The sequence below is a fragment of the Pithys albifrons genome, chromosome 4 (genome assembly GCF_047495875.1).
Source record: "Pithys albifrons albifrons isolate INPA30051 chromosome 4, PitAlb_v1, whole genome shotgun sequence".
Classification (NCBI taxonomy): Eukaryota; Metazoa; Chordata; class Aves; order Passeriformes; family Thamnophilidae; genus Pithys; species Pithys albifrons.
This window is the reverse complement of record NC_092461.1, coordinates 67190277-67203456: the sequence shown is the minus strand read 5'-3', so window position 1 is coordinate 67203456 and position 13180 is coordinate 67190277.

Genomic DNA, 13180 nt, shown 5'->3' with positions numbered 1-13180 from the left:
GGGTTTCCCAGAAAAAAAAAAACAGGAAGAGATTGAACTACTTAATTCTCAGTATCTATGATAATGAGGGTTTGGATAAACAAACAGTTTTTGTAACTTAAGCTTCTTAGAGCATTAGGGAAAAGAAATCCTCAGATGACACCACAATGTGTCTGCTTATTTTTTTTTTTAATGCAGTCCGTCATGGAAGTGCAGGGATTGCCTACTCTTGAGTGTAGCCAATAGGCTGGGACATTGAGATGGCCATATGACCAGTATTGAGTATAAATCTACAGAAAAAGAACAAGCAGTCCTTTGTGCCACAAGATTATTTTGAATTTGAACTTTCGAGTAGCTACCAGAGGTTACCTCTTATCTTTGGCAGCATGAATTTCATGTCTGGATTGTCAGAGAATACAGAATATGAAAAGCAAGAAAGAAGAATGGAGGAATTAAAGTACCTAAAACACCCGAGTCATGGCTGAAATATAAAAAGGATTTCTGAAGGGTTGAGATTGAAACAGTAATGAAAAAATCCCCCATCTATAGCTATGGAGTTACTTACTACAGTGTTTTTGGTGGGAATTATGATTCAGTTCCTGGGGAGTCTCTTACTTCAATTAATTAAACTCACACTGAGAGGACTACTTCAGCCCTGCAATGATAATTTCTTTTGTCATGGGAAAGGAGGAAAAGCAATTTTAAGAGAATTTGGTGAGCCTTTTTTTCATTTTCTGATGTTGAAGACTTTGAGTAGAAACCAGAACTCAAACTGCAGACCTATATGTGGCGGGGGAAGGGCACAAGGAGAGAGGTTACAGGCATTGAGGACTTAACTGCAAAAAAGAATGGACAAACTCTCTGATATCATCAGCCCTCATCACCTCCTTTCTCTTTTCTGTATTCTTACTGCTTTTCGCCTTTCACCCTGAATTCTCTTTTGTTTCTGAACTCCAAGTTGCTTTTTCAAGAGACACAGTAAATTGCTTTGGTTTGCTTATATTATTTTTAAGTGAGGCAAAAGGGTAAGTCTTCCTCTCCAGGGAAAAAGGAATCATGCTAGTTCCTGTGAGCAGTAGGAAGAGTAATAACTAACTTATTGGAGCTGTATGGTCTTTCAAAACAGTCTGTTATTCTCAAAGGTATCAGTTTAACTCCTATGGGAGACACCAATCAGGTTTCACTCCTTTCCCTTTTCTCAGAATAAAACCAGGTTATTTGGAATCATATTCCACTTTGAACCAAGTCACTCAACACTGCAATATTCTCTTTCTTCGAAGTGGGACATACAGGAGTGCCTGCTGTAAGTACGAAAACACCAGAGAGTGATAAGAAATATACAATTAAGCCCATGACTGATAATGAACAGATGCTTCCCTCCCACAAATGCTTTCATATACCAAATTAAGTTTGGCTGTAAGATTTTTATAAATTCTAGGAATTTACTGAACTTGAGAGAAAAATATGACCTACCTTGATAATACCCCATGTAGTTATCTCTCACAGCAGGGCTTTTACCTTTTGGATACATTTTTCTTGTTTCTGTTAAACTGAATTTTCCAATCTTGGCAAAATGAAAACCAAAATGGCATGTGATTCATTGTCGGTTTACGATAAAAAAAACCACTGCACACATGGATCTTTCTCTACACTGTTACTTAGGTATTTTTCCTTTAGTGGGAGAGGGCAAAGATAAAAGTCTATCAGTTTGTATCAAGAACATAGCAAGAATATGCGGGCAAAATTTGTCATCATTTTTAATCCTGGTGTGGCCAGAATAGGATGACTTCCAGCAGCAATCTCTTTGTAACATGTTGGAACTTTACTTCGCCCTTTGGTATTAACTCATTAGTATTTACTACTGCACAGCAGGAGTAACCCCAGAACATGGATAGGAAGGGATTGGCGCCTTTAACACCAGTGCCTGTGCAGGACTCAGGCAGGATGGATAGCTGTGAGCTGTTGCAGCTGTGGGGTGATCACTGTGGCCAGGTGAGCAGCATGCACCTGCCAGCCCTCTGGCTCTGCTGCTGCTCTACTGTAAAACCACTGGTCAACCATTAACTTCTGTGTGTACTTGTTTCTTTCTTCCTTTTTATCTGTCCTGATGCTTTAAATGGGGAACCTCTGTAGGTGAAGGATGCATTTTATCATGTGTCTGTCAAGTACCAATCTTGGCTGGGAAATCTCAGCACTCCTGAGATATGCATAATAATTCCAATAAGAAAGGTAGAGCCTGACCATCTGGCTGCTGTTATGATACTGTCTTCCTCCATGACAGTCAGACACTCTATGCAGGTGCTTCTCTGTCTTTTTCTGTATTGGAAAAGACTGCTCTTTGACTTTGGACTGTCTCCATTGCTTAAAGATAGAAAAAGCCTGTGGTTATGCCACCTATCCTATGTACAGAGGCTGAAAAGAAACCCACCATCAGGAGGGTTGTATGCTATGGTAGTCAGCTGTGGGCAAGAGCTAAGCCACTGGTTTCACCCCTAACATGAGTGATGGTCACCACTCCTAAGCATCTTCTTGGATCACTCCATCCATGCCTATCTTGTGTCCAGATAACTTCCTTCATCCCCACAGAGTATGAATTCTCCTGCTTTTATTCAAACAACTATAGATAATTTCAGGATTCTGACTTAGTAGCAGTTCCAGCTCTGGCTGTGCCCTGCCCACCTCACTCCATTTGCTGCATGCAGAATTGGTGCATTTCTGGTTGGCATACAGCAGACTCTTCAGTGCTTTGGGATTGAGATACTCCTACAGCGAATCACAAAATGAAACAAAATATAAACTTGAAATTACTTAAAGGCTGCCTAATTTATGTTGATCAGAGTTTTCAAATAAGGTCTTTTTTTTGTGTTATAAGATGAAGTGTGACTCAGGATGATAATTCACATGGCTGAATACAGTGCTACTGATAATAATACTTAGCAGTGGGAAACTTTCAAATGCTTAGGCTCACTGTTTGTCTATTATGTTCTCCCATTAGCTGTTTTATTTTATTGCATCTAGAGTTTGCTTTAGCTTGCACAACATGTTTGGTACAACGTACATTAAAAACATGGCTTTGCATTTACAAAATTATTTACACTATCTCAGAGAGACAGCTTGCAAACTCAAAATGAAATTAAAACTCCTTTCCTCTCATGTGTACATACAACTCCAGAAAAGACGGGGAGCTGAGCATAGCTAGATGAGCAAGAATAATTTTGATAGTCTCTTTTCTGTGTAGAAAGCAAAGCACAGCACTGCTGTATGGCTATTGACTTGCTTCTGGTGCTGGCCAGTGTGTCTACAGGGCCATTTGGTCCCAGTGAGACCCTGTGTGAGGCACAGAAAAAGTGCAAGGGATGGATGTTCCTATTTAGCTATGCTGTGGCTGAAGACACATACCACAAGGAGTCACCCTAGGTCCCCAGACCTAAGCAGTTTCGTGTGGTCCAGCCTCCTGTCCCTGGTCAGGCCAAACTTGCTTATATCCAGAAATCATCACAGGCTGTAATTTTTTGAATCCCCATGGAGATCTTGCTGTAGCAGTGTCCTTGGGAGAGAGGCAAGTTCTCTGCATGGCCCAACGCAGGTAGAGCATTCACACATCATATTGCAAATTAGATGCTTATTCCTTTGGAAGCACTTCCTTTGTGCAAGGCAAATTAAATCTCTAGCTTCTCTGATGACAAGGAAAGAAGACTCTGTTTTGAGGACAAGGGAATTTCAGCTCTCTCTTGAAACACAGCTTAATTCATTTTAAGTGTTTCCTTCTGTGCCCTTACCTATTTTAAGTGTTTCACTTTTGAAAAACAGCATAGCATGAAATTTAGGCATTCATTCGTTGTCATTCTGTGCTTAGCTTCTCTCATATTTTTCTGCAGTCTGTATTGGTTTTCTACTTTTTTATTCAGTTGCCTTCAAAACAATGGCAAAAGTCTCTTTAATCTTGATGGTAGAGAATCCAGTCTCACTGGAGGAACACCCTCTTAGACTTCTTGACTTGCATGTCTCTCTGAAGACTTTCTTGGGAAGGACATGAAAATCTCAACATCAATTTCTTTTCCTAAATGAGACAAAAGAAACCATTTAGAAAGTAACTGGTGCAAGCAAATCAATTACAACAGACTATTCACAGAATGAATTAATTTTTTTTTTGTTTGCAAATATAGAATCAGTAGAATCATAGAATCATAGAATCGATTGGGTTGGAAAAGACCTCCAAGATCATCGAGTCCAACCCTTGGTCCAACTCTAGTTCATTTACTAGATCATGGCACTCAATGCCACGTCCAATCTGTGTTTAAAAATCTCTAGGGATGGTGAATCCACCACCTCTCCGGGCAGCCCATTCCAATGCCTGATTACTCTCTCTGGAAAGAATTTTTTTCTGATATCCAACTTAAATTTCCCCTGGCAGAGCTTAAGCCTGTGCCCCCTTGTTCTATTGCTGAGTGCCTGGGAGAAGAGACCAGCCCCCACCTGGCTATAACTTCCCTTCAGGTAGTTATAGACAGTGATGAGGTCACCTCTGAGTCTCCTCTTCTCCAGGCTAAACAACCCCAGCTCCCTCAGCCTCTCCCCATAGGACTTGTGCTCCAGTCCCTTCACCAGCCTTGTTGCTCTTCTCTGGACCCGCTCCAGCATCTCAATATCCTTTCTGAACTGAGGGGCCCAGAACTGAACACAGTACTCAAGGTGTGGCCTCACCAATGCAGAGTACAGGGGAAGGATCACTTCCCTGGTCCTGCTGGCCACGCTATTTTTGATACAGGCCAGGATCCCATTGGCCTTCTTGGCCACCTGGGCACACTGTTGGCTCATGTTGAACTTCCTGTCAATTAGTACTCCAAGGTCCCTTTCTGCCTGGCTGCTCTCCAGCCACTCTGTGCCCAGCCTGTAGCGCTGCAGGGGGTTGTTGTGGCCAAAGTGCAGGACCCGGCACTTGGCCTTGTTGAACTTCATGCCATTGGAATCAGCCCATCTCTCAAGTCTATCCAGATCCCTCTGCAGAGCCCTCCTGCCTTCCAGCAGGTCGACACTCCCTCCCAACTTGGTGTCATCAGCAAATTTGCTGATGATGGACTCAATCCCCTCATCTAAATCATCAATAAAGATGTTAAACAGGACTGAACCCAATACAGACCCCTGGGGAACACCACTGGTGACTGGCCGCCAGCTGGATGCAGCTCCGTTCACCAGCACTCTCTGGGCCCGACCCTCCAGCCAGCTCCTAATCCAGGAGAGGGTACACTTGTCCAGGCCATGGGCTACCAGCTTTTTCAGGAGTATATTATGGGAGACAGTATCAAAGGCCTTGCTGAAGTCCAGATAGACAACATCCACAGCCTTCCCCTCATCCACCAGGTGGGTCACCTGATCGTAAAAAGAGATCAGGTTGGTCAGACAGGACCTGCCCCTCCTAAACCCATGCTGGCTGGGTCTAATCCCTTGTCCACCCTGAAGGTGCTGTGTGATTGCACTCAGGATGAACTGCTCCATAACCCTGCCAGGCACGGAGGTCAGGCTGACAGGCCTGGAGTTGCCAGGGTCCTGCTTGCAGCCCTTTTTGTGGATTGGGGTGACATTGGCCAACCTCCAATCATCTGGGACCTCCCCAGAGAGCCAGGACTGTTGGAAGATGACGGAGAGCGGTTTGGCAAGCTCTTCTGCCAGCTCCTTCATCACCCTGGGATGGATCCCATCTGGTCCCATAGACTTGTTAGGATCCAGCTGGCTCAGTAAGTCGGTCACTATTTCCTCCTGGAATACAGGAGGGGTATTCAGCTCCCTCTTCCTGTCCACCAGCTCCAGAGGCCAGTTGTCTTGAGGGCCACCTGTCTTACTGGTGAAAACTGAGGCAAAGTAGGTGTTAAGTACCTCAGCCTTCTCCTCATCTTCCTTAACTATATTTCCCTGCAAGTCCAACAGAGAATGGATGTTTTACTTGCCCCTCCTTTTGTTATTAATGTATTTATAAAAGGACTTTTTGTTATCCTTAACTGAAATAGCCAAATTTACTTCAAATTCCACTTTTCTTTCCCTAATTTTTTTCCTGCATGACCTAGCTCTATCTGTAAATTCTTCATAAGTAGCCAGCCCTTTTTTCCATAGTCTGTAAACTTTCTTTTTATCCCTGATTTTTTGCAGAATCTCCCTATTTAACCAAGCTGGCCGTCCTCCCCTCCGGCTGGCCTTTCGGCACACTGGGACAGCCTGTTGCTGTGCATTCAAAATCTCCCTCTTAAAACATGTCCATCCCTCCTGGACCCCCTTACCTTTAAGGGTTGTTTCCCAGGGTATGCTCTGAATCAGTTCTTTGAATAGGCCAAAATCTGCTCTCCGAAAGTCCAAGGTAGAGGTTTTAATGGTGGCTCTCCTTGCATCCCTGAGGACTGAAAATTCTATTATTTCATGGTCACTATGCCCCAGGCGGCCTCCAACCACTACATCATCTACCAGCCCCTCTCTGTTTGTAAACAGTAGGTCTAGTGAGGCCTTCCCCCTGGTAGGCTCATTTACCAGTTGATGAAGGAAATTGTCCTCTATACACTCCAGGAACCTCCTTGACTGCCTCTTCTCTGCAGTATGAAGCTCCCAGCAGATATCTGGCAGGTTAAAGTCACCCACAAGAACAAGGGCTGGAGATTTTGAGACATCATGAGCCTAGTGTTTAGAGAGATGAATTAGCTGTTTCCTGATATGGAGCTGATTCATGAATAGTTAATTGTAATTCAATTCATAGCTGTTTTGAGAGCCCACAGATCATGGTTTGGGTCCATTTTCCCTAACTGGATGCACGTTGTTCTTTTAGATTCTGTTTCCCTGGTACAAACATTCATTATGAAAAAATCATAGTAATGATTTTTTGCTGCTATGATGAGAACTCCTTTCTTTAGACCATGGGGGAAGGGAAGGTCTGCTCACCCAAAATATTGTGCTGAAAAACTTCCATACAATTTGAATACAATTCCATACAATTGGAATACCGTTCCATACCATGTCAGCCATGGAGATGATTCTTAATCCATCTCAGATGTTTTACATGTCACACAATGGTTAATTTTTCAGGTGTGCCTGAAAAAGTTGGCAATGGCTAATGACCCAGCTTCAAAGGCTGATGACCCAGCTGATGACTTCAAAGCACAGAGAGAGGAGCGGAGATAAGATCAGAAAACGGCTGGAGGAGAATGATAAATGAAGATGTAGCTCAATAGCTTTACCCATCTACCTGCTGCTGTGGGGGTATGCTGATGCAGTGTTTTGTGTGTGGAAATCTCATAAAGGCAGTTATTAGAGTCCTTACAAGCCTGTGACAGGTATTTCCTATAGTGTAGGTGTCTGCTGTGCTCCTGGGGCTGGTCTCTCTGAGGGCAGTCAGCGGGGTCAAGGTGTGTTGCCAAGGAAGGGACAGACTGACCTAAAAGGAAATAAAGTGAAGTCTTTAGATGCTGTCACATGGAAGGCTGAGGGTTGTCAATGGCAAAGGTAGTTCACTAACTTTTGACTTTGGCAAATGGATCTACATCTCATAGTCCATTAAGGAGCATCAGATGGCACAGTTACCTATAATGTAACAACCGCTCTGAGGCAGAGATCTCTCAACTAGCTCTCAGTGCTCACAGATGTGAACATCTGTGCCCCAGCTACAGCCCATGGTTATAAAGTGATGATATCTGTTTGGATTATTTTGTGAGGAAAAAACCCCAGATACCACAACTTTCCCATTTGCCATTTTTCTATCCAGCTTTTCATCTCGATTCAGGAGGTGCACATTAAAAATAAGTCTTCGATCAGCAGTTATTTCTGACCCATGGATTATGTTTGCTTTTGTTTCATTTCATAGGGGTCTTGTCTTGGTCTGGCTTAGATTTTCCTGGTGCTGTTCACTGAAATGTTTTATTTTCGATCATTGCCTGTAGGCACTGACATGGATTAGCTTTGGCAGCACCATGCAGGGGGCTTACACACCCTGATGCTCACTAATTACAACCTCCTGAACATCCTAACAGCTATAATAATACAGTGATGTATATATAAAGTCACGGTCTGTCAATGTATTGCCTCTATGGTGTAAACCCTGCAAGCAATACAGTCATGACTATAAATCCCTTCATTGCATGGAGAGTTTTGTTCTTTGGAGTGGTTTCTATTTACATGTGCTCAGGTTCTTTTAATGTCAGAAAGAATGTAATACTGCACAAACTCAAATCTTGGAAACACATGGAGACGCTATATCTTTTTTTTTTAACTCCCTATTTTTTTCCTTGCTTATAACTCCCTTACCTTCTTTCTTCCCATAGCTACTTGCCAACGCTTTTTCTGGCATGGCACCTGAAGTGCCCAATCCAGGAAAACCCATATAAAGATTATTTGTTTTAAATCTCTGTGTTAACAGTGTATTGAGCTTGCTAAATACTTGTCAGGGTCTAAATATGACTTCAGCCACCTAATTTCTTGTGTGTAAATTGCTGAGTTACAGGTGATGAGGTGCAGTGCAGGCGAAGACTGTAAATTTAGTCCCCTGAAATTCATGCAGTGGAGCTGTTAGGGCTAAGGTTTTATTTCTTCAATCAGCTCATCAACTCCTACTAGGCAAAATTACTTCTTAGTGTAATGTGGACACAGGTATTTAGGATCTCCAAGTGTTGTACAGAATTAGACAAAGGAGAGAGTATTTTTCCTACATAGTATGGACCATGGAGGTGCTGATCCATCTCCTGTTGCTGCAAAGAAGGTCAGCGTGATCACGCTGCCAAGAGCATGTCCCCATCAGGTGCTAGAGTTAAGTTCTAATATTCTGCATGACCAAAGGGCTGGGTGCTGGACACCCCTAAACACCTAGAGAGCTCTGCTGAAGAAAATGGCAGATAATGTCTGTTCTGAACCAAACATGATGATCATGTTAACGAAGAAATCATAGAGTTTCCTGTGTCCTGCTCTGATTGGTCCCACATGATGTGTTTGAATAATAAAGGAAGGCCTTAAGGATTTAAAATCACTCAGATTTCAATCACTCAGGTATGCCCTCTTAACCTCCTCTTGGCATGTACATAGCAGAGCCACCTTAATTTCATTGCTGGGGGAATTCCCCAGGAATGGGAGTGGATTTTGCCTATATTGGCAATGAGGGTTTGCAGTAGGGAAACCTGTCCAGTTTTCACACACTCAATATACTCTCCAAAGTAATGATATAAAAACAAAGAGAATGGAAGATTAAGGGTTTATGTCATTCTATTTGACAGAACACATATGCTACTTTTGCAGAGATTGAAGTAATCATAACTGAGCACATGGAAAATTGCAAACACATAAAGGTTCTATAAAAAGATGCATAAATCAAATTATGAAGTGATTTTAATGCACTTTTTGACCTACATTCTTTTAGAGGAATCATCAACTACATTCTGTTATGAATCTTATTTAATAGTAAGAATGAAGATGATGAAAATATCAGACACTAGCAAAAACTTCTTCACTTCTAAAAAAAAATTATATCCAAACCTTGAGGCAAAAATGTTAAAAATAGACATTTTTTCTATGAAACTATTTGCACGAATGTAATTAATAGGTTTTTATCTAAACCATCTGGCAGAGGAAAAGCATTAAAATGTAAAGTCACGTATTGAAGCCCACAGAGACTTATTCTGAGTGCTATATGTGAAAAAAAATGTAAAAAAGGAAAACTCTGTATCTTTAACTTCATTTATCTCTGGACTTGCTCCCCACAGTACAAGATTTAACCAATCAGTTTTGCTTTGGCAACCAATACACTCCTGCTTGTCTTTGCATAAAAATTGTGATCCCAGTAATGCAAACTAAATTCATTTCAGGAAAGTGATCAGGGGATTAGCATTTATGATTTGCATGAAATTTTTGTTTCCCCTTAACTAAACATCTACAGGAAAATCAGAAACAAATGACGTTCACTTTCGCTTTTTCTGTACATGTAAAACCAGACAGCAAAACCTCAGTTTAAAATAGCACAATTTACTGTAGCACATGAGGTGTGTAACAGGAAGTAACCAACAAGAGTTTCTCACTCCCTTTCACAATTTGAGACCAAATAACCATGATCTGCTGGGCTTTTTTTCTATTCCACAGGAAGCAGTTTTTGTGTAAAACAATCACAGACTAGCCTAGATTGAAAGGGATCTCTGGAGGTTTTCTGGTCTACCCTATCCCCACAGACAAAGCTGATACAACTTAGAAAGGGCTCTTCAGGCCTATCCTGTTGAGTTTTGAGTGTTTTCAAGGGAGGAAATCCCACATCCTCTCTGGGCTCCAGTTTCAGTGTTTTCAACCTGCCCCCTGGTTACTTTTTCCCCTAATATGTAATCAGAACTTTCCTTATTGAAACTTAGTCTGTTGTCTCTTGTCCTTCATGTGTGCTTTCTGAAAGATCTGGGCTCTGTCTCGCTCTAAAGACCTACTAGGCAGTTACAGACTGCAGTAGGAACTCCCTTCCTTGAGACTAACCATATCCAGCACTCTCAGACCTCCACCTGTGCCCTGTGTTCCAGTCCCTGACCATTGTGGTGGCCTCTTCTGTATTCACTCCAATATGTCAATGTTTTCCTTGTACGGGAGTCACTTCTAGAAAGGCTGCCACCTCTAGAGTCAGATTTCTTTCCAGTCCAAAGGTGACATGAGTATAAGAAGATAGGATAGCCTGCTTCTGACTTTAGTTCAAATTGTCCTCAAACAGTATTCTCTTGAGGGTTTAGAAATACTCAGCCTTGAAAATTTATTACCTACATACTGCAGAAGCATAACCTTCTTGCCAGGAGTTCACTGTGTGGCTGCTTCCAGCCTGCATACAGAGGGCAGCTTCTGCTGCAGAATCAGATGTAGGACAGTCCCATTCAGCTGCCATGACTCTATCCCTGTGGGTCCTATCAGTCTCCTTGGTGGCAGACAGGTGTGTATATATGGTGCTTTGTTAACTCTGATGCAGAAAGGCATGTAAAAGGCTTCACTGAGTTCTGAGAGAAATTCTGGGGAAAAAAAAAAAGAGAGAGAGAAAGAAATAAATAAAGACATTTGAGGGATTCGAACAGCATAGTCAAAATTCCAATCTCATGAGCTTTGAAATTTTAATCAAAGATTCCAGGAACCTAGGAGCAGAGATTACTCAGACATCTCTCTCTTGTTATTTTAATCTTTCTAGAGACAATTTAGAGTTAAGTTTGAAAATAGCACTCAGCTGTGCACATATGACTTAAAAGTGAAAAACTGCTAAAGACAAAACCTGGCAACTTCTCCCTTTTTATTATTTGTAAAATACCACCTAAGTTAAAGCTGCCCTCGTGGCTCTGAGCACTTCTTCACAGTTTTTGAACTTTAGTTATGACTAAAGCAGAAGACTGTTTTTCAAAACTCTCAGATCTCAGATACCTTTCCTCTAAATTACTCTGTGTCCTTGGGTACATCACTTACCTCCTTTCATATTCATCTCTTTAACAAAACCATGTAGCACATGCTTGTATGCCAGAGGAGTGGAGAGGCTCAGCTCATTATTTTGAACTCTGAGCAAAACATGAAGGCTTCCTCTGCTAATTAGGGCATCAGCCTTATTTATTCAAGTGGTGACATGTTTTTGAATGAACTTTGGACCCTCATGTTGCTATCTAAGCTGTGCTGTAAAGACAGCAGGAAAAGTCTTTCTCATATCTTTAGTATTTAACAATATGACTGCACTGATGGAATAAACATGGATCCAGGTGCTTCATTGTGAAGAAAGTCAGTATTACAAAAGCAACCTGCAGGCTTTGTGTCTGCAAAGGGCTTATGCTGCCACGGGGACTTTGATAGAGCACAGTAAGGTGAACAGGCCCCATGCCCCCACCCCCAGCCCATACTGGAAAGGTTTTGGGCATTTTTTACTTTCTACTGAAACTTGGCACTTTGAGAGGATCAAGGTCAGCATACATGCTGTGCATAGAGCTGAGAAGTTTTTATTCTGTGATTCAAAGTATGAGAAGCTGGAATGTCACTAGAGTTTTCTTTTTTTTTTTATGTACAGGAGACATGCAGATTGTAAGGCAGAACTTCTTAGAAAACTAGTTTAGAGCAGCATGTGAAATGTGTGATTCTGGGAGCCTTCAGAGACTTTCACATTACAAAATGTGAAAGTCTATGTGTGCCCAGACTTCTGTGAAACAGGGGTGCATGGAAAATCATAGCAGATCACCTACATGTATGTTTGATTTAGCTGAAAAACACATTTTATGAAGATATCTATCCTCGATCCAATTTTTTTTCCCTAAAATTTGTTGTCTAGTTTGTGTACCGTGTGGTTTGCTAAATTCAGATTTAAAAGTACTTTGTTTCCAGTTTGAAATAATATGACCTAGACACGGCCTCTAGACATGGCTGTGGGTTCTCTGGTTCTGCCTGCTGTGTGAGCTCGGTGCCTGCTGCCTGTATCCTTACTGCTCAGCTGGCTGGTGGTCTGGGAAATGCTGATGTTCTAGGGGTTACTGGATTACAGTTGTTCTCTGCAAACAAAATTCACATCTGTTCTGACAACTTATTTCAGCCTGATGCAACTTGAAAAGGTCGAGATTAATCCCAGAAAATCAGACTTCTATTTGAAAGGCCAAATCAACTTTAATTGTAACACAAGGCTATTTGTATTGGCATTTAGCTGCAGCCATTTATCCTTCTTTTCATTGGTATTATTTGTTTCTGAGTTGCTATTAAGCCTGCATGCTAGCTGAAATGTTTTAAGTAATGCAAAAAAATAACAGCTGACATCTTTCCTTTTACAGGTTTCCACTGACCCAGGGAATTTTGTGTGCATGGTTTTTATGAATTTTCTTTATCAGCAGACTGAGCAAAAAAAAATCATGGAAGAAAATGTCAGTAGATTTTATAAAGATTAATGGTGTCTACTGTACTTTCACACAGCCTTCTAGCCTCTTGCCTACATCCATCAGAGCCTGAGGGGATGAACCCCTCACTCCGGAGTTCTGCCTCCTACCCTACTTAGATCACAACTGTTAAGGGGTTTAAAGCCCCTTTGCATTACACCAGTCGCAAGCTGTGGTTTTCCATGTCAGTGAGGTGACTAAACAGCGGCACTCTCATAGGTGGGGGGCAGGTTGGTGTAGCACTTCCCTAACCACCCTGGCAGCTGCCATCGGCTCAACCACTCAGCCATCAACGGATATCTGAGCTCTCAGATCCCCTGAAAAGTGACAGG